Genomic DNA, 27,280 nt, shown 5'->3' with positions numbered 1-27,280 from the left:
GCTCGCTGTGTGTGATAATCATTTTATACATATTATCCATTGCCAGCGAGTATATTCCATCTAATGGTATCCCTACAGGAATGAGCAGAACAGTTCCTTTGGGTTTCCAAGTCTATAATCTTTGTGGGAACAGGCTGCTGCGTCTTCTTCCTGTGGAGGGGCTTAAGGGTTTGAACAATGGAGCTTGTGGTTAGCATCCCAGTGCTTAACCCAAAGCACCACCAGGGTTCATTTTGTATGTATTATCTCTGTGGTTACTGGTTGGGCTGCCAACCAAAAAGTCAGCAAACTGAACCCACCAAATTGCTGTGTTGGAGAAAGGTGGGGCTTTGAGCTTTCTACTGGGAAACTCACAAGGGTGTTTCCACCCTGTCGTCTAGGGTGCTATGAGTCCTCATCAACTCAATAGCCGTGAGAATCACACCATGAGGCAGGTATTAATTGGCAGCCATGGGAGCTAAGGATAAGAAAGGTGGTGAATCCTGCCTGAAGTTGCATGGCTGTCTTAATTGGAACCATCATGTGTCTGACTCGGAGGCAGTGTCATAGATGTGCTGTGTGACACATCTTCAGAGGCCACTACAAAGGAAGTGGTTTTCTTTACCAGGGTCCCCTTTCATAGAGTAGGAAAAAGCAAGCGAGCAAACAGACATGACACATCTGGATTAATATCGTTAGAGGCCTCTTGATGTTTAATGATTCAGATCGGTGATCATGAAACTGAGAAAGCATCGAATCATCAGGAGGGATGACTACAACACCTATCCCTGGAGAGGTCCCCTAGTTTCTGATTTGAACATTGCTTATATTGCTTCTGCTCTATTCATGCTCCAGAGTCCCATTGTCCCACTGAAAGTTACTAACGAAAATAAATGACTGTGGATTTCAAGAAGGGAACAGCATTAAACCTAGTGTGAGACCTTGCTGAGCGTGGGAGTAGGTGTGTCACATTTGACAACCACTAATTCAGGGAATATTCAGATAGCTTTCATGATTTTCCAGGTCATGTTGAATGTATAGATTCAAGACCCAAGAGCAGGCAGCCTTTTGCTTCGTATTCCGACAACAAAGGCTTTCAAACATTTTCCAAAGAGAATCAGATTGCTTCCCAAACAAATGACTCTACACAATAACATTTTAATGAGTTAAAGGGCAAGAAAATAAGAAACATCCAAATTGAATTTGCTAAAAAATACATATGGGTTTCCAAAAGTAAAGGATAAGAGGCAAAATTGGAATCACATTATACTGAACCCAAAAGTTTGGGAAAATACTGCAAGATACTTAGCTGGTTTCACGAAGCCTGAAGCTTTCCCTATTTCTAGAATTTCATCTTGGCAGGTTAGCTCCTGACCCAAACGGTCTGAATCAACCTTCTTCCAAAGGGTATGGGGTTTCAGCACAGAAGAGAGGCTTTTGCAGAGTCAAGGTTCTGCTTCTTTCTCATTAATTTTCACTTACTTTTTTTAGGTTAATATAATCAGCTCCAGTTATTTCTGTCTTCTTATCAAGGCAGAGTTTCCCTCTTCTTTGCCCCACATAGATTTATTTATTTCATTTCCTTGGTCTGGTCCAAGGATGAGAGTTGCACGTTCAGAAGTGGATTCCCTCAGTTCTGCCGCTTCTCCCTTCCTCTCCGCAGGGTCATGCTTTCACCTCTGGCAGCTGAGAACATTCACTGCAGATGTATGCAAGCAGGTTTTGTTTGAAAATGGGCCTCTCTGGAAAAGTGCAAAGTCCTGTCCCAAAGCCTAATAACCACAGTGCGGACACCTGGGGACATCATCCATCTTGCTAACTCTGTCCTTCGGTCCCATGGAGGTGCGTGCCAATTGCTTGGGGGATTTCACTTTTTACGCTTAACAGTGTGACCCATTAGCAAATTTGCACTGGCCCAGTTGTTTCCTCTTCCCTGGGAAAAAAAAATAAAACAAACACCCCAAAAGGTTGCCCTCCTGTGCTTCTCTTTCTGGCTTTCATTTGACGTTGCTAGTCTCCTGCTTACCATGTTTTGGCGCCCTCCTTCTTTCAACGGCAGGACCCCAGGAAAAAAATGCGGGGGGGAAGAACCCCAAACCCAAACCATGGTTTCTCAGCCTGTGATTTAAATAAAAATCATGGCTTGTGCCATTATGGGTTTTTATAACTCCGTGGTTTAGTTTTGACTTGAGCAATGAAGCCCAATCAAGCTTTGCCACTAGATTTTGTGTGACCTTGGGGAAACGGCAACATCTGTAAGCCACTGGCTTGTTGTCACAGCAGGAACGCCACTGCCTATCCTACAACAATTGCTCTCGCACGCTGAGAAACCAGTGAAAACGCAGGTCCAGCTTCATCCTCTAGTTTGGACCCTGTAGATGTGCCAAAGTCATTTCTGCTCACGACCGCGTAAGTGCAGCTTAGCAAGGCGAAGGACCATGGGAAGTGGCATGTGTTGCTACTTGGCCAAAGGACTTAAGAACTGGTACATGGCCATCTACGCTTTCTTTGCTTTTGGTCCGATGACCTTAAAAGCCACATTTTCTACTTGTATACCTACCAAATGGAATCCTTCAATCACTTCTTGTAAGAGAAATGTCACAAGAGTGTCATTAAAATCACGACTAACCAGTTGAACAGTTGCAATTGAGTCATGTGTGTCAGATAGAACTGTGACCTTCAAGTGTGTGGCAATAGAACTCTGATCCATTCTTGGCTGCAACCTTCATGGAAATAGATCACCCGGGCTTTCTACTGCAGTGCCGTGGGTGGACTTTAACCTTGAGGCTTTTGGTTAGCAGCTTGGTGCCTTTATTATTTATACCACCCAGGGGTGATTATTATTAAACAACACACATTGCTTCTGCAGCATAAACTAGTTTATCTTGACAAATACAGAGTTGATACCAGAAGTGTGGTTCTCCCATAACAAAAAACTAAATTATGTGGCATTAATTTAGTAGTCAAATGACAGGTCATTAAGTAAACGTAGACATTGAAATCTTTTTGCTGAAATGTTGTTGTTGTTATTAAAGCTGCCATTTGTGGCAATTGAGATGGAGGCTACAAGGGTCCTGAGCTGACAGTTCTAGAAAGAGCATTTTAGAAAACAGGGCATTTATACTGTGTATTGGTCACTACTGGCCAAAGTATTATATAAAAAAAGCAGGGGACAAGGGCTAGTTATGCTCTGGAAAGAACTGGTATAAAAGAAGCCTAACGAATCCAGGAATGTGAAGCTTTGAACGATTGTTAAACCCATAGCAGCACAGAGCACAAGAAATGTTATGTTAAAAAGTTGAGCATACAAAATGCCCAGGATAATTCAAAGAACTCAGACCAAAGATCAGAAGTAGGAAGACTCAATGAAGAAATAAAGCAGTTTGAAAACCGCTCCTCTAACAAGAATAACACTTACTGATTGCAAATAAATATATGGAAGAGCGAATGAATTTTCTGAGAAAGTTTTACTTGTTTGAAAAATCAAGAGACTTATAATGATCCTATATTTTCAAACCCTTTTCACAGGAAGCCCTTAGGAGAATCTATCCCACAATAACTATATCAGAGGTAGCACAAGGCCAAAAAGAAAGAAGCAGCAGAAGAAGGGGAAGAAGATGGAGGAGAGAGGGAGAGGGAGAAGGGGAAGCAGAAGGAAAAGGATGAGAAAAAAGGGGGAGGGGGGTGATAATAAAGAAGAAATGATGACTAAGAAGAAGTTTAAGGAGAATAAGCAGATTAAGAAGTAGTTAGAACTTTCTAGACTATGGAAGCAGGTGCTTAAAACTCAATTTCCCACCCAAGTACATAATTAGGGTCTTCTAGAGGACCCTCCAGGCACCTCTACTTCAGGGTAGGCCATGGTAATTGTTGCCCAGTGTGACAGTTCGGTTTTGTGTCAACTTGGCTCGGCTAGGATTCTCAGTAGTTTGCCAGTTGAGGTTTCCCCCATGGTGTGAATTTAGTGTAATCAACTCCATGTGGATCTGCTGTGAATAGCTAACCAGGTACGCTAAGATTGGGGGAGGAGTTTCAACCCTTATTCAGGTCATAGCACTGATGTTTCCTTGAAAACATACCCAAGTTCATATACATACATAGATGTCGAGGAAAATTGCCTTTTTTTTCTTGTTGGTCTGGATCCTGCATCTGGCCCATAAACCTCCAGGCTTAAGCCAATGGTTCTCAGATTTCCTGAAGACCCCGGGAACCAGTAGAGTCTACTGTCTGGCCCGCTAACCTTGGATGCATCCATGCCTATGTCCACCGGCAGAAGCTTTGGTGCACCCTGATCCATCAGGCCCTTCAGTCCCAGCAGCTATGCAAGTGAGGACAAGCCTCCAGCTTACCATCTGACCCACAGGCAGGGCTCACCCCTTTGACCACTGTGTGAATCACTTTGTTGATATAAATTATTTTCCTTAAATATATGTAAGTGGCACTGATTTTGCTTTTCCAGAGAACTCAGCCAAACACACCCAGGGGGATGTCAAAGTGGTGAACCAGAGACCGTGGCTGTCTCCTGTTCTTCCTTTTTTTGAATGGGAGCCATGGCAACAGCTCATGTGTCCTTGTTTCCTTGGTGCCTATTGGGATGTCTGTGGAGGAAGAGCATATGACTCTTTAGTTCATGGTTCTCAAGTCTAAGAGAGCCACATTGAAATCAAGCAGCATCATTTCACCTAGAAGTTGGGGAGCTTGATACCCATGGCTTTGCATTTGAAGAGGTAATTGAAGGTGTTCTCTGTGAGAAAGGAGCAAAGGATATAATGTAGCCAAGATACTTGCTGTCTACTCAATATCCTTCATTTCTCAGTCCCCTTGCAGGAGGCTGGGGTCACATGACTAGTTTGGCCCATGGCTTATGAGTAAATCTGATTGTAGGAGTGGGTGTGAATTCTTCAGGCTCCTTTGGTGAGCTAGAAGACAAGCCAGGAGATATCATAAACTGGACCTTGAGTTGCTAATTGAAAAAGAGCACTGTGTAGGGCTATCAACGCCTCAACAGACTTTCTGTGAAGGGAAAATAAACACTTGTTTTGTCAAACCACGGGGGTTTTGAAATTAACTGAGAGGAAACCTGGTGCCTCGGGGGTGGTGCATTTTGCTGTCATCTGCCAAGTCTGCAGTTGGAAACCACCAGCCGCGCCACGGAAGAAGGACGAAGCTTTCTGTTTGCATGAAGACTCGCGACCTCCAAAGCCCACAGGAGCAGTTCTCCTCTGTCATAGAGGGTTGCCCTGACTTAGAACTGACCTGATGTTAATGTTTTAAAAATGTTTAATACTGATTAGGAATTGATTGATGCATTTGGATTATGGTGTTGGCAAAGGACTCTGAATAGCTCAAGAACTGCCAGAGGAACGTCCACCTCTGTGCTGGAAGAAGAATAGCCAGAATGCTCCTTGAAAGTGAGGCTGGCGAGACTTGGTCTCACACACTTTGGACACGTCATCAGGAGGGACCAGTTCCCGGAGAAGGACATCATGTAGTAGCAGGCGAGTAAAGGGAGAAAGGCTCTCAATGGCATGTGTTGACCCGTGGGCTGCAGACAGGCTCAAACAGGGCATGAGGGTGAGGCTGGTGCAGGACTGGTAGTGCTTTCAATCTGTTGCTTTCTGTCAGAACCAAATTGACAGCATCTAAGAACACATCTAGCACGCACTCCCTGATCAGTATTGCACGTTTCATTGGGACTCTGGAATATTTCGTTTAAGAAGCATCCTATGTTTGCAAAAGGCTATGGATGACAATGGAAGCCCAGAATCCATCGGCAGGGTCCACATATAGGTTAAGCCTCTGGTTAATTCCCCTCTGGCCAGAGTCAAGGGATGTGAGTAGCCTGGTTATCAAACACAGAGGGTTGTAGAGATTATTATAGTAGATATAGTTACATTAAAATGTAATATCTCATTTAATCTCCTTTTTTTTTTCCCATTTATAAGTTGTTTCAGTTAAATAATTTTTTTTAAAGTTCAGGGAAAATGCCCTTTGACCAAAGACCAGGGATGTGAATAGCCTTGGCATCATCACGCGGAGGATATTGGTGGTGGATTATGGCTGATGCCGTTAGGTTAAAGTTTACCACCTCATCATTTGATCTCCCTTTCTACCTTTCAATTATAAAGTTGTTCTCATTTTTAATACTTTCTGCTTTCTTTTCAATTGAAAATTTTCTCTTTTTTATTGTGTTATTGTTGTTAACTATTTTTTTTTTTGTATTTTTTTTGTATATTAAATGCAAGAGAGGTGCATCTAGAGTGACAGTAACTGGATAAATGATTTCTTTGGGGTCCTGTAGGGGAAGTTGGGGGGAAATGGCAAGCTGAAAACAATGAGCATAAGAAAGAAGAAAACATTGGAAAATTGACTGCGGTTAGTGATTGTACAACTCTTCTTGATGCGATTGAGCCACTAAATTACATGATATGTGGATCATGTGCAAACAAAAATTTTAAAATTTGAAAATGAAAAATAAGGAAATAAGAAAGTAGAGCACATCAAGATTGAAATAAAATGATATTTAAAACTTAAAAAAGCTTATAGCTAGTTTAAGGATAGTTTGTCGGCCTTTAGGAGTGTTTTCCAGTTCAGTCTGTTGGGGCACCATGTACTGGCCCCAAAGCCCACCTTCAGCATTCCCTGGGGACCTCGCTGCTCCGTTCTCTTGCTGTTCTGTTGCACCCCCTTAGTGTTTTGCCTTGGTGTGCAAATGTTTTGAGAATGATGAGGGCAATGAATGTACAAACATGCTTTACACAACTGATGTATGTATGGGTTGTGATAAGAGTTGTATAAGCCCCTAATAAAACTATTAAAAAATAAATTAATTAAATTAAATTTTAAAAATTTCATTATCAGCAAAAAAAAAACCAACTTAAAAATAATAAAATTAGCTATCTGTTTTACCATATCAGGATTTTTTTGTTAAATAAGCCTTCATGATTCCACTGCAGGAGTATATGGACCCTGTAGAGCAAATACTACCTGTCAGGGCTGCTGAAAGCTGGAATAATTCATCCTCCCTGGGTCATAGGTACACAGGTATTAGCCACCTCACTTCTCCTATTAAAATCTAAGGGATAGAAACTGAAGTCCTGGGGCTTGGGCTCCTAAAAGTTTTCTAAATAGTTGCCTAATAAGAAGGGAATAAGAGAACAATTTATTTTAACCATGACTTCAAGTACAAACAAGTAACTGCATCCTGACAATGCTAACAATTTTTATTTTTATTGTTTTAATCCATGATGGTTGCTGCGTAAGTGGAAATCTGATGCACAGTGTATGTGAGTGATGGATGACTGACTTATTGAGGGGGCCATGGGAACACTAGAGCAGGCAGGCTGAGAGCATTCCCACAGTCTGCGTGCACTGGGCTGCACTTCCCCAGGAGGCTGAAGTCCAGGCTCACTTCCACAATGGAGGGGCTCGACAAGGTGTGTCCGACGCCTCTTAGCCAAATTCACCCTCTGAAAAAAGCCACTTCTGTGATGGGAAAAACCTCCACATATTCTAAAGTGGTTGTAGCTTTCCCGTGAGCCCTTCTAATGTTTATTCCACCTGGCTTGAATAGGTCTCCCTCCTTGGGGGCACATTACATGACATTTACAGTTACATATCATTCTTTCAGTGTCTTCTCCCTTAAGCATAGCGCAGTGGTTGAGAAGTTAGGTTTGATTCTTTACATTACTATGTGCTCATTGTAATATTTTGTCAGTTATTCTCTCTCTGTTTCTTTGTGTGTTTCTCTTTCTTTTCTCTACTTACTCAAATGTTAACAGGATAATAGTCACGCCGACATTAGACGGACGCTTTGAACATTACTGTGTGTGGCACATAGTAAATGCCTAGTGCAGTTTAGTTCTCAGAATCAGATGGCATCGTTTTAAACTGATCTTGCATTTACACATTTTGCAGCCATTCCCAAGTATTGCAGATTAGCAAGCCAGTCACCATCTAGTTGATTCCAATTCCTGCTGAGCTCGTGTGTGCAGAGTTGAATTGCTCTGTAGAGTTTTCGAAGTTGGATCTTTCACAAGTAGATCACCAGAACTTTCTTCCAAGGACTCCTTGGCTGGGTCCAATACACCAGCCTTTCAGTTGGTGGTCCAGAACTTAAGGATTCACACTCCTTGGTACTTCCTTGGAGGTCCCTCTCTTGGTAATTGGAAGAAATAGTTGATAGTTTGCTTTCATAAAGATGTACAACTCTGGAAACCCCATGGACAGTTCTAGTCTGTCCTATATGGTCTCCATGAGTTCGAATCCACTCAATGGCAGCGGGTTTCTCTGGATTCTGAGGGAGACTTGTTCAAAACTTAAAACCACCCTGGTGACCAAATCCGTTGACATTGGATCAGAATTGCATAAATCTTTGTCCTTTAAAATAACACTTAAGTTTAAATTTGGTCGGAATTAATGGCAAAGAGGTTAGATGAGTCTTTTCTTAATATGAGGAAAATGGAACTTCAAAAGACATAGTCTTCTTATCAGAATTAGTGAGAAAATGGGATATTTGGGGTCTTGGAGCCCTGGCATGGGGCAGGAGAAAGGGCTCCACTTTGGGTTACAAAGTGGTTCATTACCCATTCAATATGAATTCAGCATGTCCCCAATTTAGTGGCACTTTCATGGAGGAGAGACCTTAGACATTTACCCTAATCACCTACCCAGAATGAAATCCGTTTAGTCCACAACATCAATGCTTTGATAGTGGGATCACTTTTTCACAAGCTAGATAGAAATTAGGAAATTGTTAAACAGATTGAGCTAAAATAGCTTCCATAAGCCTTCTACTATTTAGTATTTGTTGGGAGCCTGTCACAGCTCCAGTTTCCAGTCATGAAATCAGGAAAAGTTACGAGGCGTCCACAAGAGGGAACCATGAAGAGTGTATTGAAGAACAAACTGTCCGCCAACTACGGCTCATTTCACAGTGGTGGCATTTTCTTTCAGTAGCCCCGTGGCCAAGAGAAGACCTCAAAGTAACCCATCATCTTTACCTGCTTTCTTTGGACATCCTGAAGAGGACTCATATACTGAAGCAAAGCACTTAAAATCGCCCTTTCCACACCATCTTCTTCCCTTGCCTCCTGCAGTTCCTTTGACAAACTTTCTCTTTCTCAAAGAAGATAGGACACAAACAGAGATAAATGAACAAGACTTTCTAAGGGTGCTAAGGTAAACAAGCTCACAGTGTAAAATTTTTATTACACTAAGTATATATGCATTTTAACAAACATATAGATACAAAGACATATAACATATGAACATATATCACTGCATAACTAAATAGATAATTATTTATATATAACAATTACTTTTTATTTGATGGATGTCTTTTACAGAGCAGTCCTATTTATATACAAGTCTAGATACTCAAAGGGTTTCCTGAAAATATGATGTGTGTGTGTATCTGATTCTTTCTTCAGCCCTAGCCCGAACTCATTTCTTCTCCCTTCTGAATATGAACCCCCCGAATCAGAAGGTGACATTCTGTGGAGTTTGGGGGTCTGGGAGGAGAAAGTGTGTGGCAGAACAAGAATGCCCTGGGGCAGGCAGAGAAAGTGAGGTCACTTCCAATCTTAAAATGCTGTGTCCATCACAGAATGACTGATTTACTAGTTACTGTTTGCTGATAACTCACCTCTCACATATAGTTTATATTCTCCAGTAGGCACCTGATGCATTTGAGTTATGCTGGCAAAGAATCCTGAGCATATCGTGGGCTGCCAGAAGAACAATCTGTAGTGGAAGAAGTGCAACCAGAATCCTCCTTAGAAGTAAGGATGGTGAGACTTGTTCTCTTGTACGTTGGACATGTTCTCAGGAAAGACCAGTCTCTGGAAAAGGACACCATGCTTAATGGAAGAAAACCCTTAACGAGAATGATTGATTGACACTTTCCAATTGTGAGGATGGCCCAGGCTGGGAAGTGTTTCATTTTGCTGTACCTTTGGGCACTCTGAGTGGGGATGGACTGGACAAGTCCTAACAACAGGGAGCATCTAGCTGTCCTTGTATGATACAAATGGGTAAGCACTCAGTTATCTATTAAAAGGTTGGCAGTTCAAACCTAACCAGCGTGTCCTTGAATTCAAAATAAAATAAAGAAAGAAAGGACCAAGAAATCTGCTTCTGAGCGGTCACAGGCTTGAAAATCATGGGACCGTTGTTCGACTCTGCACGCATTGTGTTCTCTATCAGTTGCAATTGACATGGCAACAACTTATTTGGTTTTGTGAGAGTAAACACCTAACGATGCCAAAGACAGCTTGTTGAAAATCAGAGTGATAGGAAACATTAGAGATCAATACAGAACAACCCTTGAATATTTGTAAATGAGGAATCTTCCTCTACCAATATAATGGATTACTAATTCTTTTGTCAAGCCTCCAGCTCCCCAAGCTCTAACTAGCCACTCTATCCCTCTTGACTTGGACAATCCCTACAATGCCTACTCATCTTTCCGGTTTCAACTGGGTTACCTTATTTGATCCAACTCTCATCTAAATTATGTCTTCCTTGTAATTCTCAAAGTACCCTTTGATTTCCCTAGACAGCATCTCTACCACTTATGATTAAACTTTAGAAGAGTCCTGGTGGCATAACTACAGGGTCAACAGTTTGAAGCCACTAACTGTTTTGAGGGAGAAAGATGAGGCTTTCTAGTCCTGTAAAGAGTGATAGAGTCAGAAATACAAAGAGACAATTCTACTCTGTCCTACAGAGTCTCTGTGGGTAGTCAGAATTGACTCATGGCAGTGAGATTTTGGTTTATAATTTTTATGGCTATTTTATAATGTCTATCTCCTAAACAAGCTATATATGCAACAAAGTGAAACCATTTGTTAACATCCCATTGTTTTCCCGATACCTAGCACAATGAGGCCGCTTAGGTCCTTGATCACTATCTGTTGGGGAAAAAAATGTTGAATAACACCAAAACTCACTGCCAGTGAGTTGATTACAACTCATAGCGCCCCTTTGGAACAAAGTTGAACTGCCACCCCTTTCGTGTCCAAGGCTATAAATCTCTAACGGCGTGGTTGACGTCATCTTTCTCCTGAGGTACGGTTGGTGGGTTTGAACTGCGGACTGTATCGTTAGCAGTTTGATTTATAATTCATATGCCACCAGGACTCCTTTGAATGGCACTAAAGATCTCTTTTTAATACACTCATTTCATTAGCATTCACTACCATGGAGCTGATTCTGACTCCTCGTGCCCTGGCAGTGCTGTGAGTAACAAATTGGGCTGCTAACATCAAGATCAGCAGTTCAAAACCACCAGTGGTTCTGTGAGAGAAAGATAAGGCTTTCTACACACTGCATTATTTCCAGAGTCAGGAATGTAGAGGAGCAGGGCAGTTCTACGCTGTCCTTTGGGTTTCGGAGTGGGTTTTACGACATAGATCTGCTTATGCCTTTTTCCTGGATAAATGCCCTCTTTTGTGTCCCTTGTTTTCCACAGGAAAGGAAATGAACTCTTGGCATGGCTAAAATGAGCAGTTTGACTTTTCCCTGAGCTGTTCTAGTCATCTTGGGCTGCTGTGCCTTTGCAAGGACCTTGGAAGGTGTGAACACTGGGAGACTTCCGGCTAATGTAAGGTGGGAGGGCTAGCCTCACCCCTGGTGTTGTGGAGGAAGTCATAGCAGGCTGCTTAGATAAAGACGTGTTGGTGTTGTGAGGTGCCATCAAGTCAGTTCTGACCCAGAGCGACCCTATGCACAACAGAAGGAAACACCAGGTGGTCTTGTCCCACCCTTACACCTTACCTTTCACTTACATGTAACTTCTGCGTGAGTCCAGACTCCCTCAGGGCAGGTGAGTTACTGGGTTCCTGGGCTTGCATAGCACTTTTCTACTTTTCCTTGAGAACAGGTGATGGTTTAGAAAGCTCATCATTTCTCCTCCTAAGCCCATCCCTGAATTCCTGCCGCTACTTAGTGTTGTGGATAGTGGAGGGACAATGAGAAGCCAGTGGTTCTTGCACTGCCCGCCAGGGCCAGCACTGCTCCTGCCTTCTCCCAGACCTTGCTTCCCTGTTCTTTTTCCGGACTTCTGCTGACCTGCCTCCTGGGCCTCCTGAGTCTTTTTCTCCTGACGTGACACTTACTGTGGTAGGGAGCATGGTCAAGCTCATTTTCGCCTTTTGGTTTCTGCTTTGGAAATATGGCCGCTTGGAAAAGAGCAGGCCCTCCTTTCACATTGAGAAGGGTCCTACCCAAGTATTTTCTCAAATAAAAGTCTATCTCCCCTGGGATGGATGCTGCAAATCAGTTGGCATGCAAAAAAAGGAAGTTTCTGATTAAAAGTGGATCGTTTTCTTTTTAAAAAAAATCATTTCATTGGGGGCTCCTACAACTCTTATCCCAATCTATACATCCATCTATTGTATCAAGCACATTTGTTGCCCTTCTCATTCTCAAAACGTTTGCTTTCTACTTGAGCCCTTGGTACCAGCTCCTCATTTTTTCCTCTCCCTCACCTCTCTCCCCTCCCCCATGAACCCTTCATAATCCACACACTATTATTATTTTGGCATGTCTTACACTGTCTGACGTCTCCCTTCACCCATCTTTCTGTTGTCTGTCCCCCAGGGAGGGGTTATATGCAGATCCTGGTAATCAGTTTCCTCTTTCTAGCTCACCTTCCCTCCACCCTCCCTAACGGTGGGTGTCACTCTCACCACTGGTGCTGCAGGGTTCATCTGTCCTGGATTCCCTGTGTTTCCAGTTCTTATCGGTGCACATCCTCTGGTCCAGCCAGATTTGTAAGGTAGAATTGGGATCATGATAGTGGATGGGAAGAAGCATTTAAAAACTAGAGGAAAGTTGTGTTTCATCATTGATACACTGCACCCTGACTGGCTCATCTCCTCCTGTGACCCTTTTGTCAGGGGATGTCCAGTTGCCTACAGATGGGCTTTGGGTCCCCACTCCACACTCCCCCTCATTCACAATGATATGATTTTTTTGTTCTATGATGCCTGACACCTGATCCCATGGATACTTCATGATCACATAGGCTGGTGTGCTTCTTCCATGTGGGCTCTTTTGCCTGTCAGCTAGATGGCCACTTATTTATCTTCAAGCCTTTAAGACTCCAAATGCTATATCTTTTGATAGCCCGGTACCATCAGCTTTCTTCACCACAATTGCTTATGTACCTGCTTTGTCTTCAGCAATCGTGTCAGGAAGTTGAGCATCAAGGGATGCCAATTTAATAGAGCAAAGTGTTCTTGTGTTGAAGAAGTACTTGAGTGGAGACCCAATGTCCATCTGCTACCTTATTACTAAACCTATAAATATATGCACATAGATCTATTTCTACATCCTCATATATAAATATATTTACATATGTACATGCCTGTTTTTAGACCTTTATAAATGCCCTTTGCCTCCTAGTTCTTTCCTCTATTTCCTTTACTTTCCTTTGTCCCTCTATCATGCTCAGCCTTCATTTTGGTTTCAGTAATTCCTCTTGGTTACATTGCCCTTGATCAAGCCCTACCATGCCTCTTACACCCTCCAATTTTGGGTCACTTGCTGTTCCCTTGTCCCTGGGTTTGTTAACACCACTTCCTTTTTCTCCCCTCACCCCCTCCCATGTACCTCGGAACTATCGGTCCCATTATTTTCTCCTCCAGATTGTTTATCCAGCCTATTTTATCTAGATAGACCTGCAGAGATAATAATATGCACAAAAACAAGACAGAGAAAAACAAAGCAACATAAGAAAACAAAACAACAACAACAACAACAACAAATGACCAAATTAAAGAAAAGCCTGTAAATAGTTCAAGGTCTGTTCATTGACTTTTAGGAGTGTTTTCTGATCAAGTCTGATGGGGTGCCACGTCCTGGCCCCAAATTCCTCTTATAAATGCTTTAGAACGTAAGCAGGAACAAGTGTGTTTTATAAAGCTACTTCACTTTGGCATCTCAAACTCTCAGTAGGTTTTGTGCCGGTGGCTGCCCATTAATTTCTAGGGGCCACTTTTGAAGTTGGCTCTGTGAATAGCTCTATGAACTCTGGGAAGCTCTGTGGAGAAAGGCAGCAATAAGAAAGAGGTGCTCTTAGAAATGGCTCTGCAGGGTCTAAAGTGAAAGAGCTCATTTTGTGGTCAGACCAACTGCGCACACTGTCCAAGCAGCATAATCACTTTATGACTCCCCCGCTCAGCATCATGAGAACAAACAAGCACCCTAGGAGTCTGCAGGCATCCGTGAGTATGTGAGAGTGGATGATTAATGACGACAAAGCACCCTGACAGAGAACTCTCTGGTTTAACTTCCTTCCTTTGGGAAACCAGAAGCTTAGATAATTAAAGTGTGTCCCTTTCAAATAGATCGGCACCATTTCACACCCGTTTTGGGGCAAAATTGAAACACGAGACTGGAATCTTTGATTTGATTGTCTTCAAAAGGTAAAAAAATTCACGAAGCCCTCTGTTTATGATCTATTCTTTCTTTGTTAAGCCCGAGGAGTCTGGAGTGGATGAAAGAAGAGCAGGTATCGGCAGAAGCACAGACAAGCGATGAGCGCCTTCCGCTCCACAAGTGAACGCCACGTCTCAGGCACCGCAGCTGCATTAGGCCTGGCGCTTTAACTGAATATCAGTGGCACTCACAAAAAATCCCTGAATATGTGAAAGACATTTTCAAATACAGCTGGATGCTGAATACCTTATATTAATATAACACTATATTTTGAAGATTTTTTCATAACCAATAGCAGACTGAATTTCACATTATTCTTGTAAAGAAAGCAAGGGGGTTATTTTTATCCCTCACTTTTGGATATGGCAATCGTTACAGAGCACAAGGGGACACAGCGCGTTAAATAAGGAGAGAGAGATATTTGGTTGAACCGCCGCATAGGGTTCCCAGGCCGTTCTGTTTCTGGAAGCAGATTGTCACATCGTTCTTCTGCAGGTAACTAATTGGTTTGAACCGCCAACCTTCCTGTTAGGCCTTTCAATTAACTTAATTGCCGCAGCTCCAGCTCCATGTGGCAGCTGGGATTATAGGAACATGGTCAAACCCGTTTTAGAGGTTTTTTTTAAAATAACTAGTCTGCTTTAAATTCAATCCAGAAAAATAATCAAGTGAAAAATCAATAAGTAGAAGAGAAAAGCAATACGTCCCTTTTTTCTTTTGAAATAAATAATTTGCCATCATAATCATCAGAATTTGAATCTGCAGGATCTCAAATTAGCCAATAGCAAAAACTCGTAACACTGATGTGAATTCATTCAAGTCCTGTAACAAGTCATTTCTACTTTTATTTTGTTTTATTTAAAGATCATTTTATTGAGGACTCTTACAGTTTTTATAACGATCCAGATAGCAATTGTATTGAGTGTATTTGTACTTTTAGGCCGATGCACAGATGTTGGCTTGGCCTAAAACAACAGGCATTTTATATTGCGTGCCGTCTGCCCTCTGCCTTGTGAGCGGTAGCCTAGGGCTGGTGTGGCTTGGGCTTGTCCTTCCCAAGTCTCCGCACACCATTTTCTCAGTTGGCACCAGCAGTGGGACTCATTGGGAAGGAAAGAAGTCTACGGAAGTGAGCTTATTAATTCAAAGATGGGTGCATTGGTTGTTTTTACCTGTAAAGGGTAAGAGGAATGTAAGAGACATTGAACTGCAGCTGATGGGAGAAAAGTTGCTTGTTTACCCAGCCTGGTTGAGAGGAGGCTGATGAACTGTGTCAGAAGTCCAGGGCCCTATGCCTGTGATTGGGATAGTCCGGAGTAGAGAAGAGAACATTGAACCTGGGTGTTTTCTCAAAAAGGATAATGTGTTTAGAATTCTGGGTTTAGCAGAATCCATTATGGATATTAAGAAGCCCTGCTGCTCTTATCAGGTAAGCATTGCACTGCTACCCACAAGGTCAGCCTTTCCACATGCAGCGTGACAGATAGGCTGTCGACAGGTAACAATGGACATTCTCAGAAACCCTGTGTAGGATCACTACGAGTTGGAGCTGATGCTATGGCTGGGGGTAGGTGCATGGTTGTACAAATACCACGTTTAAACTCATTTTCTTGTGGCTGACAGATCAGCTTTCTTTACATGAGTCTTCACCAAAACCAACACAAAACAAAAACATACCACCAAGGGGACCCCAGATTCATTTACAATAAAACAAAATAAAAACCCTTGTCTTTGAAGAGCCGAACAGGACTAAGGATAAAAAAAAAAAAAAGCTATTGTGAATTAGGTGGAAATTATGGAGCACATCATCAGCTTTATCGTCAACAACTCATCAAACCTCCCATTACCCTGTTCCCATCATTATTTTTTTTTGGGTCCATCTCTGTCTTGTTGGATTTTGTCTTTCTCCTCCCCAAAGTAAAGCTGTCTCCCCACTAATCTGTGACTTCTTCCATCCTTTCCACTGCCAGCTGTGGTAGCCATCAGAATCTGTTTCTTTTAGTGTGAAAACTTTTTCTTATTTTTTTTTAATAACAGTGGTGTCATACATTATTTGTCCTCTTATGATTGACTGATTTCACTCAGCATAATGTCCTCCAGGTCAATCTATGTCTGAAGTTGTTTCACAGATTTATTGTTATTCTTCAACATTGTATAATAGTCCAATTTGTTTATATACCAAAGCTTATCTATTTATTCTTCCATTGATGGCTAATAAAGTTTTCCTTCTGTTTTGCTATCGTGAACAGTGCTACAATGGCCATAGGTGTGCATACATCGATTCACGTTGTATCTGTTATTTCCTTAGGAGGTTTCCCAAGTAGAGGGCTTGCTGGCTCATACGGCATTTCCAGGCCAATTCTTGGAGGAAGCTCTATGCTGCTTTCCACAGGTTGTGCTGTTCCCAGAGGGTTTCACTGGCTGGATTTTTAGACAAAGATTGCCCAACCTTTTCCCCAAGGTGCCAAGTGCCAACGTTTCAGTTAGCAGTTGAGCACATAGCTGTTTGCACTACCCACAAACTCTTAGATAGGCCTTTATTACCTAATTAAAAACATTGTCAAAGGTGCCTATGAACTATCCTTGGCTATATACTTAGTTATGAGGACAAAAATGTTCAAGTAAGTGGTATCATCCATGATATGTTTTGGATGGCAAGAATCTGACTCTTGTGATAGCAGCTAGATAAATGATGTGCACATTTTAGCATTCTATATTTGACTATGTGAAAAGACTGCCTTAGCTTATTAGGATGAAAGAAGGTGAAGGATAATTTTAGCATGATGGGATTATGCACTCATGCACACATTGGACCATCACACAACTAAAAGCAACTTGTCCTTTTCCCTCTCTCAAACTTGAACTCCGTCTAAAATCCAAACCTGGTGAAAGCCTCGTGTTCTAAGTCCCCCTTGTAGCTAAAGTTAATGCTCTCTCTCCATGCACAAATCATGACAGCTGAAATCTTCTGCGGAGCTCTGTTAATAGATCCCCAATTTAGATTTGGGCAATTGGCAGGAGGCCTGTTTAACGAGGGGCCCTATGTTCTGGAATCTCCTGCCTGCCTTGGTCTATCAAAGCTCCACTTGCCAACTTTCTGGGCTTGTGCCAATCCTGTATTTTTAGACTAATAGAATAGAAATCTGAGGCTAGAGTCTTAAAAGTGTGATTTTTTTTACATAATAAATTGTTTATTTAGAGCTGGTACCAGGAGTTTCAATCCTTTAAATTAGCATGATTTATTAACTAATTATATATTTAACAAATTTCTTCAATACTCAAAACTGCCTTCTACAAAATTCTGCCTGAGTACAGAAAATGATGGTATTAATTGTGGTAAAATACCCAAGAACTGAAACAAATTAAGAGAAGAGTAAGCAACACATATGACTCACCTTCTATCCTACACATGAATACTCATACACCCAGCACCTGCTTTTTCTATCTAAAATATACCTCTATACCCTCTCATACATGCCGATAGGAAGGTGAGTCTGTTCATGATACTTTGAGAGGACAGAATGAAATGGTGGAATTGTAGTAATCTAATCCCATTTTAGGAATATAGAAGACCAGAGAAGAGCTGATGCATTTGAATTATATAATTGGTGAAGAATTTTGAAGGCACCATGTTAACAAATCGATTTTTGGGGGGAATTATAGTGACAGTGTTCTTTAGAAACAACGGCGGTGAAAATTTGTCCCATGTTACTTGGGCTTGTCATCAGGAGAAACCAGTCCCTAGAAAAGGACATCGTGCTTGAGAGTCGATGCAACAAGAAAAGTCTAGGTGATATGGAGTGACATAGTGGCTGCAGCAATAGGCTGAACCGTTACAACAGGTGTGAGACTGGGGCAGCACCAGGGAATGTTTCATTCTGTTGGGTGTAAGGCCACTATGAGTGGAAGCCAACTCAACAAATCCTGACAACAATCCCAACTCCATTCTACTCATTAGCTGTGCTGCTGTGTTTGCCATGCTCACACGTGCCTGTCACTTACCTTTTCCACTTGTCTCTGCTTTGTGCCATACATGGAAGGCACATTCATGGTAGACTGAAAGAGGGACTGGAGTGCTGTGGTAGCACATTCCATTTTTCTAGACACAATCTTAATGCATCATATTTACCCACCTACCTGCATGCTCTTCTTAGTGAGCACCAGTTGTCTCTGCTGCAACTTTCTTTGTTTTCTTTAGTTTTGCTATTATGTTCACATACACCCCTGCAAGAGCTTAAATTCATAATATATAAATATGAGAATACATTATATGACAAATAGTTAAGGTAGTTATATATATGTGTGTATATATACATGTCTATATACACTCATTTGTCTATGTATATATACATGTACATGGTGATATATAATACATATAGTATAAGCAACATAGTTATATATGTATATTGTTATATATGCATATATATGTAAAACAGTAGTTACATATGTAGTTATGATATAGATAATTTAATACATGTATATATGTTACATATACATGTTATATAAACATATGTATGTTATATATACAAAATAAATTTAAATAAGTACTCAAAATGTTATATATAAATATATATACTAGTTAAGTAGGATAATTTTATATATATATAAAACTACATATAAGTATGTAGCTATATATATCAGCATATATAACTACCTCATATAGATGTTATGTAATCTGTATATATAGCTATATACATGTATATGTTATAATATCAGTATATATAGCTACCTTGCTTAACTGCTATGCATTTTACAGATATGCCTGTGTATATACGTGCATGTGTGTGTGTGTATATATAACATATCTGAACCTCCATTTTAGTCTATTTTCACTAAGTAGAATCAAACTTCCTGATCCACGAGTTAGTCAGTTAGGCAACTTCCCTGGTCAGTCTTGATATGGATATAAAGATAATGATTTCTTTGTCCATTCTTCTTTATCTTTAAACAAAAAAACTTTATTAAGCTATAATTCACACACCGCACATGTATTATTCATTTTAAAGCATATGATTTAATGATTTAAAAATTTTATTATTAAGTGAGAATTAATACATTTATCATATAGTTCCATAGTTCACTAAAAATAGTACATTAGAGAGTTGAGTAGAGAACATCAGAAGCATCAATTTGACTTGAATAGTTAAAATGTTGTCAGCAGATCCTCCTGTGATGCATGCTCGGCCTGATCTGGTTTCCAAATTTTTCTGTATTTTGGTTTGGTTTGTATTGTTCTGTTTGTACATATTAAGAAGTATTTCAGAGGTTTTAGGTCATGGGGAGTGGTCATCCTCTTTAATTCGTGTTATATGGTACTTTTTTGTGTTTTTGTATATGAAACCTTGGAATGATGAACCTATAGAGAAAGCAAGTACAATAAGTGATTGGGGACGGGGAAGAATAGAGTACAATGTTAATGATTTTAAATTAATTATCAATGTGCAACCATTACCCCAATAAATTTTAGAACGCTTTTAACCAAAACCTCAACATCTACTAACACTCCATCATTCTGGCTCCTTCTCTGCTCTAGACCACTACCATCTTCTTCCTGTATCTTCAGAGTTGCTCTTTATTTTTTAGACTTGCTATTCAATTTTATATATACATCTCAGTGATTTCATACTACTTGCCAAATATCTGCAAAACCAAATGAACTTACTTAGTTAGCTGTACATTTGAAAATTAATATAGACCTTTATCGCATTAACAATATTACAGAGCTCGGTGCTATTTAATTTGGCTTTTCAAACTTATATTAGCTATGTGATAATGAGAGCTTTAAGATTCTAATCTGTTGTTATTGTTGTTGTTAGTACTCTCGAGCCAGTCCAGATTCATAGCAGCCTGGTACACAGCAGAATGAAACTGCCCAGGCTGACGCCATCCACACGATCATTACTATGCTTGTGCTGATTGGTACCGTCACTGTGTCAATCCATCTCATCGAAGGTCTTCTTCATTTTTTGCTCACCTTCTAATTTATCAAATATATAAAATAGCCTACCATTTTAATCAAATATGAGAACATACACCAGGGAGTAGTTCATCCTGGTAACATTTCCGAAGTATGAATGAAAATGTCTCCCCATTCTCACGTTTACAGTTTTTCTGGCTGTGTTTCTTCCAAGTCAGGTGAGCTTGCTCTGGGGTGCTTTCCTTTCTCTGAACCAAAGGATCAGCTTTGCTTTGTTCTTCCTTACTCCAGGTCCAGCTTTCCCGTGCCCATGGGAAATTAAACATGCCATGATGTGGGTCAGGTGCACCTTAGTTCTCAAAGTGACAGTTTTGTTTTTAAATACTTTATAGAAATCTTTTTCAGGCAACTTTTCCAATGCTATATGTCTAATCCCTTCCAGAGGACAACATCAAGGCTGGAGGAGTCCGCGTTTCAAAACCACCAGCCACTCTTTGGGAGAAAGATGAGACTTTCTACTCCCATAAAGTGCTACATTCTTGGAACCCAGCGGGCTCATTCGCCCCTGTCCTGCAGGGTCTCTGTGGGTGGAAAGTGGCGTGAAGTCTCTGAGAAGGAAAATCACGGCTAGTACCAGCATAGCTTTACTAACATCACCTTTAGTTCCTACTAGAAAAGGCTGGTTGGTTTTTCTTACTATGTTGATATTTTCCATTACAGTAACGAAGCAGGTGATATATTCTTTGTAATGACACCATTAATTAGGTTATTGCTTTTCTATTTCAATTTCATCTTTTATTTATAGGATTTGAAAATACGGGTTCTGTATTTTTCTTCCACATGCTCAGGGTCAGTTATAAAATCATTTATTCAATTTGGCATTAATATTGATATCTCAGATGAAATTTTGTCCAGTTTTTAGTTTCTCAGCTACATGGTCCTTTGGCCTTTGCCTCCATGGGCCAGGAAGCGAGCCCCGCCATCACTCTGTCCCACAGTCCCATAGTCTCGGGTCAGATGAGGAGAAAGTGCACCATAATTTCACTGTTGCTCCTGTAAGCAGACATGCCACAGTCTGGTCTCCATGACCGCTGTCACTTCAGACAGATCTTGAATGTACTATTCCAAGGTCCTTGGTGTTTCTCTTTCCTCTGCTGCTTCAAAGGTGGGCCATCCTTATTGCTAGTGTGGTGGTAACAAAAACTGGTTAATCCCCTCCCTTAGTGTTACACACACCCTGTTTTCACAGTCCCTATCCATCATGTGGCAGTCGTTACAGAGACTTGGGTAGAAGAGCCATATTAAGAAAGTGCACACCTTTAAAGAGTCTGAGTCTGTGGATGACAGAGGCAGTTCTACTCTGTCCACAGGGTTGCCAGGAGTCAGCACTGCACAGCACAGCGAGCTTCCCCCCCCCATGTTGTTTGTTCATGTATTTTGAAAGCTGTAGACAATAGGGACATAGGGGATGAGAAAAGATATTTCAAGGACTTGTTTGTGATTAGATACTTTTATGTGTTATATGCTTTATTTTTATTAGGAGACTTCCTCTTTACCCAAATGACTATCACACCTGGGTCTGCTGGGGTGCAACAGTCCCCCACTCAGCTGACATAACATTCCTACCTTCAGAGTCATTAAAACATTAAATCAAAGTTCGTCAAAAGAGTATCACTCAGCTTGTTCAACTGGCAGTCAACATTCCCTTCAAAGGTGGCATGAGGAAGGAGTGCAGATATCCCCAGGCTCAGTGGAAAAGAGGAACAAGATGGCTTAGTCATCTCTTTCATGTTTAAAAGCGTGCATGGCACTTACTTATTATCTGTTGCTTTGACAGTCATGACAGTTATTGTTTTCTGAGGAGCACAGTTAAAATGGCCACAGCAAACATTAATTTTACTTGAGTGAGTCTTTTGATGGGAGTCCTAACAAAGTTCTATCTAGACCAGAGTGGGGGACATAGATGTGACTGGGACAAGAACATCACTGGAAGTAGAGCCTTGGGGAAACCAAATAACTTGAGAATGTCCATTTCAGAAGCAGCAAAGGAGAACAGCTATGCCGGGGTGGGGGGTGGGGTATTTAGCAAGGATCGAAGTTGCCATGCAAACATTCAGAACTTTATAACTTTGCTTCTGTTTGTTGTGGCAAGTCAAAGAAACTCAGGGTGGAATGCAAGGTCACATCTACACTATGACATTTTATCCTTATCAAAAAAATTCTGCAATCTTCAGATTTTTCAAAGATTCAACCTCTGTAATGATCAAGTTCCTGCAGAAAGCTATATTTGAAAGAAAAACTGCTTTCACTACAACACAGTGTATGATGTTAAATTATTGGCTGAGTAGGAAATTAACTTGAAACATGACCCTAAGGTAGCTAATAATTCAAAATATATTTTCAATATAGTTTGAGGTAATTACTGATTACAGTCATTTAAATAACTGAACAGAACAAAAGGCACTACCACAATGAATCCTGTTTCCTTTCCGTGAGGCTCAGTAATCCAAAAGAGGACACTTCCTGCCTTCTCTCTCCCGTCTGTTTCCTTCCTCCTGGTTTCCCCAAACCTCCAGACCGAATTCTTCCCAGGCTTTGCCCTGCGTATTCTTTCTAAGTCCTCCATCGCTCTCCGTGGACCCTTTCTCTGAGCTCAAGGACTTAGGCAAAGTGTAAGCATTCTCTTTATGGTTGAGGATGAATTGCTAGATTAACAGCTCAGTTGTGAAAACTCTGCTTTGGTAGTATGCCCCTCCTCCCAGCATCACTCCTCATCATTCTTTCAAAGACTGGATCAAATTCTCCAACTTTTAATTCGCCTTTGCAGACTCACAGCCTTAAGGTGGCATTAGGCACCTTCTTGCTGTGGTTGCCTGCCGCTAGGCTTTGAGCCACAAGGTTAGTAGTTTGAAACCACCGGCTGCTCCAGGGGAGAAAGACGAGCCTTTCCACTCCTGTGAACAGTTACAGTCTCGGGAACTCACAGGGGAAGTTCTACCCTGCCCTACATGGTCACCATATGTTGGCATCAACTCAATGACAGGGAGTTGATTTTGAGTTCTGTGTTCACACTGCACAACATTCCAGCTTTTTCTCCTTTCCCATGTGTTACCATCTCCTGGATCGATTCATCCATCTATCCTTCCATTTACATTGTCACTTCTATTACGATAGTCGCTCTTTTGAGGGAGAGAAAATCTTTTTCACTTTTCTGTTCCCTTCTCATCTGAGAAGGATGGAGCTTTTACATATAGGGGATTGTTCCTAATTGATGATCACGGAAATTGAACAACTAAATGACGAAGACCACTCAGGAGGCCATTGCCGGCATTAAGAGACTGATGGTATGTCCGGGATGGAGAATATGCTGTTGCTGCCAAGTGTCACAGATCTTCATCTCTGGAGGCTTATGAATGGAGTTCCGTAGACAGTATGGATGAAAAAACTGATTATTAAGCTTCTATCCATTCGAGGGAGGCTAAAAGCAATGGAGTCATCCGAAGGTCAACGTGTCATTCTGCTTTCTGCTCTGTCAGCACAGAAGGAGCGGCAAAGGTTGGCCACCTGCGCTCAACCAGCTGGGTGAAGAAACACAACAAGAAAATAAGATATCAAGAATAACAGTGCCACAAGGCCAGAAGAAATAGCTGTTGCCTGACTATTATTATTGAACATTTTGACGAAGACTCATGAGATAGATCCCGATCAAATGGAGGCAATTTGGGGAACAGAGCATCAAATTCACGTAGAAATCAGGTTTACACCACACATGGAGACTGGAGGACCACTGAATGTATTTCCTGGAAATGATCTCTAAACCTTGAACTCAAACCAACCCCAAAAGCCATTGTGAAACTGTTCAATAAGTTAGTCAATTAAAAATAAATCTTTATCTTGAATATTGCACTGTAACAAATAATTATCGGTATGAGTTCAAAGTAACAACAATTAACCAAGAGCACCGACAAGGGCTTTAGGGGACAGAGAGTATAAACTAATGGTCATGTAGCAATATGGATAGATCTAGTGAGAATGGTGACATGTTGTGAAGCATGGAAAAACTCACTGAGTTTTCCATGTAGAAATAGTGAATGAATGCGTATTTGGTTAAGTCTATTGTCACTAAAACGATTAAAAATATTTTTAGAAAATTTAAGAAAAATATAATGCTCTCCAATTTTCATATGTGTAACCTTGGCCAAGTTATGTAACCTCTGGACACATTCATCTCTTTTTCTTCTGTAAAATGGAGAAAATGCTATCTACAGTTTAGAATTAACTGAGATAATATGTGGCTTAATATGTCATATTCAAAGAATGTTAACAGAAATCTAAAAATGATGATATCTACTCTCTCTCCTTTGTGATTTCATTTGCATTCTCATACTTTGGCTTCATAGTGAATGTGCTTCACTATGTTGCTGTTAGGTGCTGTTGAATCAACGCTGACTTAGCGCGATCACATGCAGAGCAGATTAGTCAGAGGAACTGGTGATCTACTTCGAAAACCACTGGTTCATGAAAACCCAGAAACAGCAGTAGAACACGATCTTGTGACAGGCCGGAAGATGAGCCTCTCAGGTGGGAAGGTCCTCAGCAGAGCCGACCTTCGCCAGAAGGCTGGAATAAAGCTTTGGGCGCCTTCATTTGGTGATGAAGCATGGCTTATAAGGACAACGAACAGTTGCAAGCTTCCATTAATAAGCAGGATTCAGAAGATACAAAGTATGAATCTTGTGAAAAAGGGAAGCTATAGAAAGTGAAATACAGAAAGCTTGACATTCTAGGCATCAGCAAGCTGAAATGGACTGGTATTGACCATTTTGAATTGGACAATAATATTTTTTCCTCTTCAAGATAGGGCAAATTGAAGAAGAATGACCTCACATTCATCATACATAGGACATTTCAACATCAATTGGAAGTATAATGCTGTCTGTGATAGGATCTATATGCCTACAAAAAAGACCAGCTAATACAGCTATTATTCATGTTTATGCACTAACTATTAAAACCAATGATGGTAAAGTCTATTAAATTCTTCAGTCTGAAATTGATTAGATATACAATCAGGATGTGTTACTGATGTTTGATGATAAGAATTAGAAAGCTGGAAACAAAGAAGGATCCTGAGTTGAGAATTATGGTTTGGGTGATAGAAATAACATTGGAAATGGCATGATAGAATTTTGATGAACTACAGACTAACTTATTATTTGGAATTTTTTTCCCACTGACATAAGTGGCAAATATACATGTGGACTTCACTGAATTGAATACAAAGGAACTAAATTGACTAGCTGCGGAAACAGAAGATGGAGAAGCTCAACATCATCAATCAGAACAAGGCTAAGGGCTAACAGTAATACAGGCCATCACTTGCTCATACATAAGTTCAGGTTGAAGGTGAAGAAAATTAAAACAAGTTCTCAATGTACAGTCTTGAGTATATATCCTATTTGAACTTAGAGACCATCTCAGGAATAGATTCGCTGCATTCAACGCCAATGATGAAAACTGGACACGTTGTGGGATGAAGAACGTCATACTTGAAAAAAAAATCATAACGTCATTGAAGTGAAAAGAAGACAGACAGGACCAAAATGGGTACCAGAAGAGATTCTGAAATTTGCTCTGGAAGGTCGAGTAGCTAAGGCAAATGGAAGAAATGATCAAACAAAAAAGATGAAAAGAAGATTTCAAAGGCTGGCTTGAGGAGTCAAAGTGTTGTGGGTGGGGGGAAGGTTGGCATTTCTCAAGCAGAATTAACAGAAGAAAATAAATTACACCCTCAAGTTTCAAAACTGCAGAGTTCTATGGGCAAAACTGAACGCTGCAGGAGGCATAAAGAGAAAATGGAAGGAATTCAGAGTCACTGCACCAAAAAGGAGGTTGAAGGAAGAGGTTTCTGCGTCGCAGGAAGGCAGGTGAAAGGACTGCATGCCAGTGGAAACTGTGGCCTGAGTTTTTGCTTTTAATTTTCTAAATGAAAACACCGTGTTTCTATACACTATGTAGCATCACTGAGATACACACTGACGGTCTGTGGCTTCTTCAAGGACATGCTGGCTGTCTACATATAGCTAGAGTGTTTAGCATAATTGTTATGAATCATGAACCCTTGAAATCGCAAGAGCATATGAGGCAGGCAAGTTGGGAGAAATACCTTTGAGTGTGCCTTATACAATGCCTGTACTTTTATACCCTCCCACACCTTAGTCTAGTCCTGAAATGTTAACCATCTAGACAATAATGTAAATCGAAACCCACACATGGAGCCTTCTGGACCCTCTCCAATCACTTTGACAAGCGATGATCTGTGAGAGTGGATAGAATAGCCACCTCTGTTTGCAGTGCAGAAGCTGACGCCTTCAAGGTTAGCTAATGTAACCATAGCAACCGAGCTAATCAATGGCCAAATCAGCACAGACCATAATTCTAGAGATTCGGGTTGCTCCTGAGATGGATGAAATAGCAATTATCCTCAGAATGTATAGGACTGACAGCGGCCACTTAGTTGGGCTGATTCCCACATAGTGCTGATGGGCTTATGGAAAAATAATAAAAGCAGCTAACATTTATTGGACATTTACAAAGGCCTGAGCCTGGTGCCAAGCACTTTACATGCATTATTTGTAATTCTTATATAACAAACACATGGGATAGGTACTCTTATTATCTCCACTTGCTAGCTGATGAAATAGACTTAGAGATGTTAAACCATTGGTCTAAAGTCACTTAGATAATAAGTCGCAAAGGATAAGATTTGAATGCCAGCTTCCTAACCCCGAGCCATACTCTTCACTCCCGTGGGTATTGATTGCCTCCTTCTCTTAGTCCGCTAGCAGTGACTGTTCCTGACGGGTGCTCTATTGGGGCTTGGTCCCAGCTTCTTCAAGGGGGTGGGTAGGATACCAGAGAAGGGTAAATGGAGGAGAG

The sequence above is a fragment of the Echinops telfairi genome, unplaced genomic scaffold, assembly GCF_000313985.2.
Source record: "Echinops telfairi isolate 266 unplaced genomic scaffold, ASM31398v2 ScPeMD7_7469;HRSCAF=8507_0, whole genome shotgun sequence".
NCBI classification, from domain to species: domain Eukaryota; kingdom Metazoa; phylum Chordata; class Mammalia; order Afrosoricida; family Tenrecidae; genus Echinops; species Echinops telfairi.
This window is presented reverse-complemented; position numbering follows the sequence as displayed.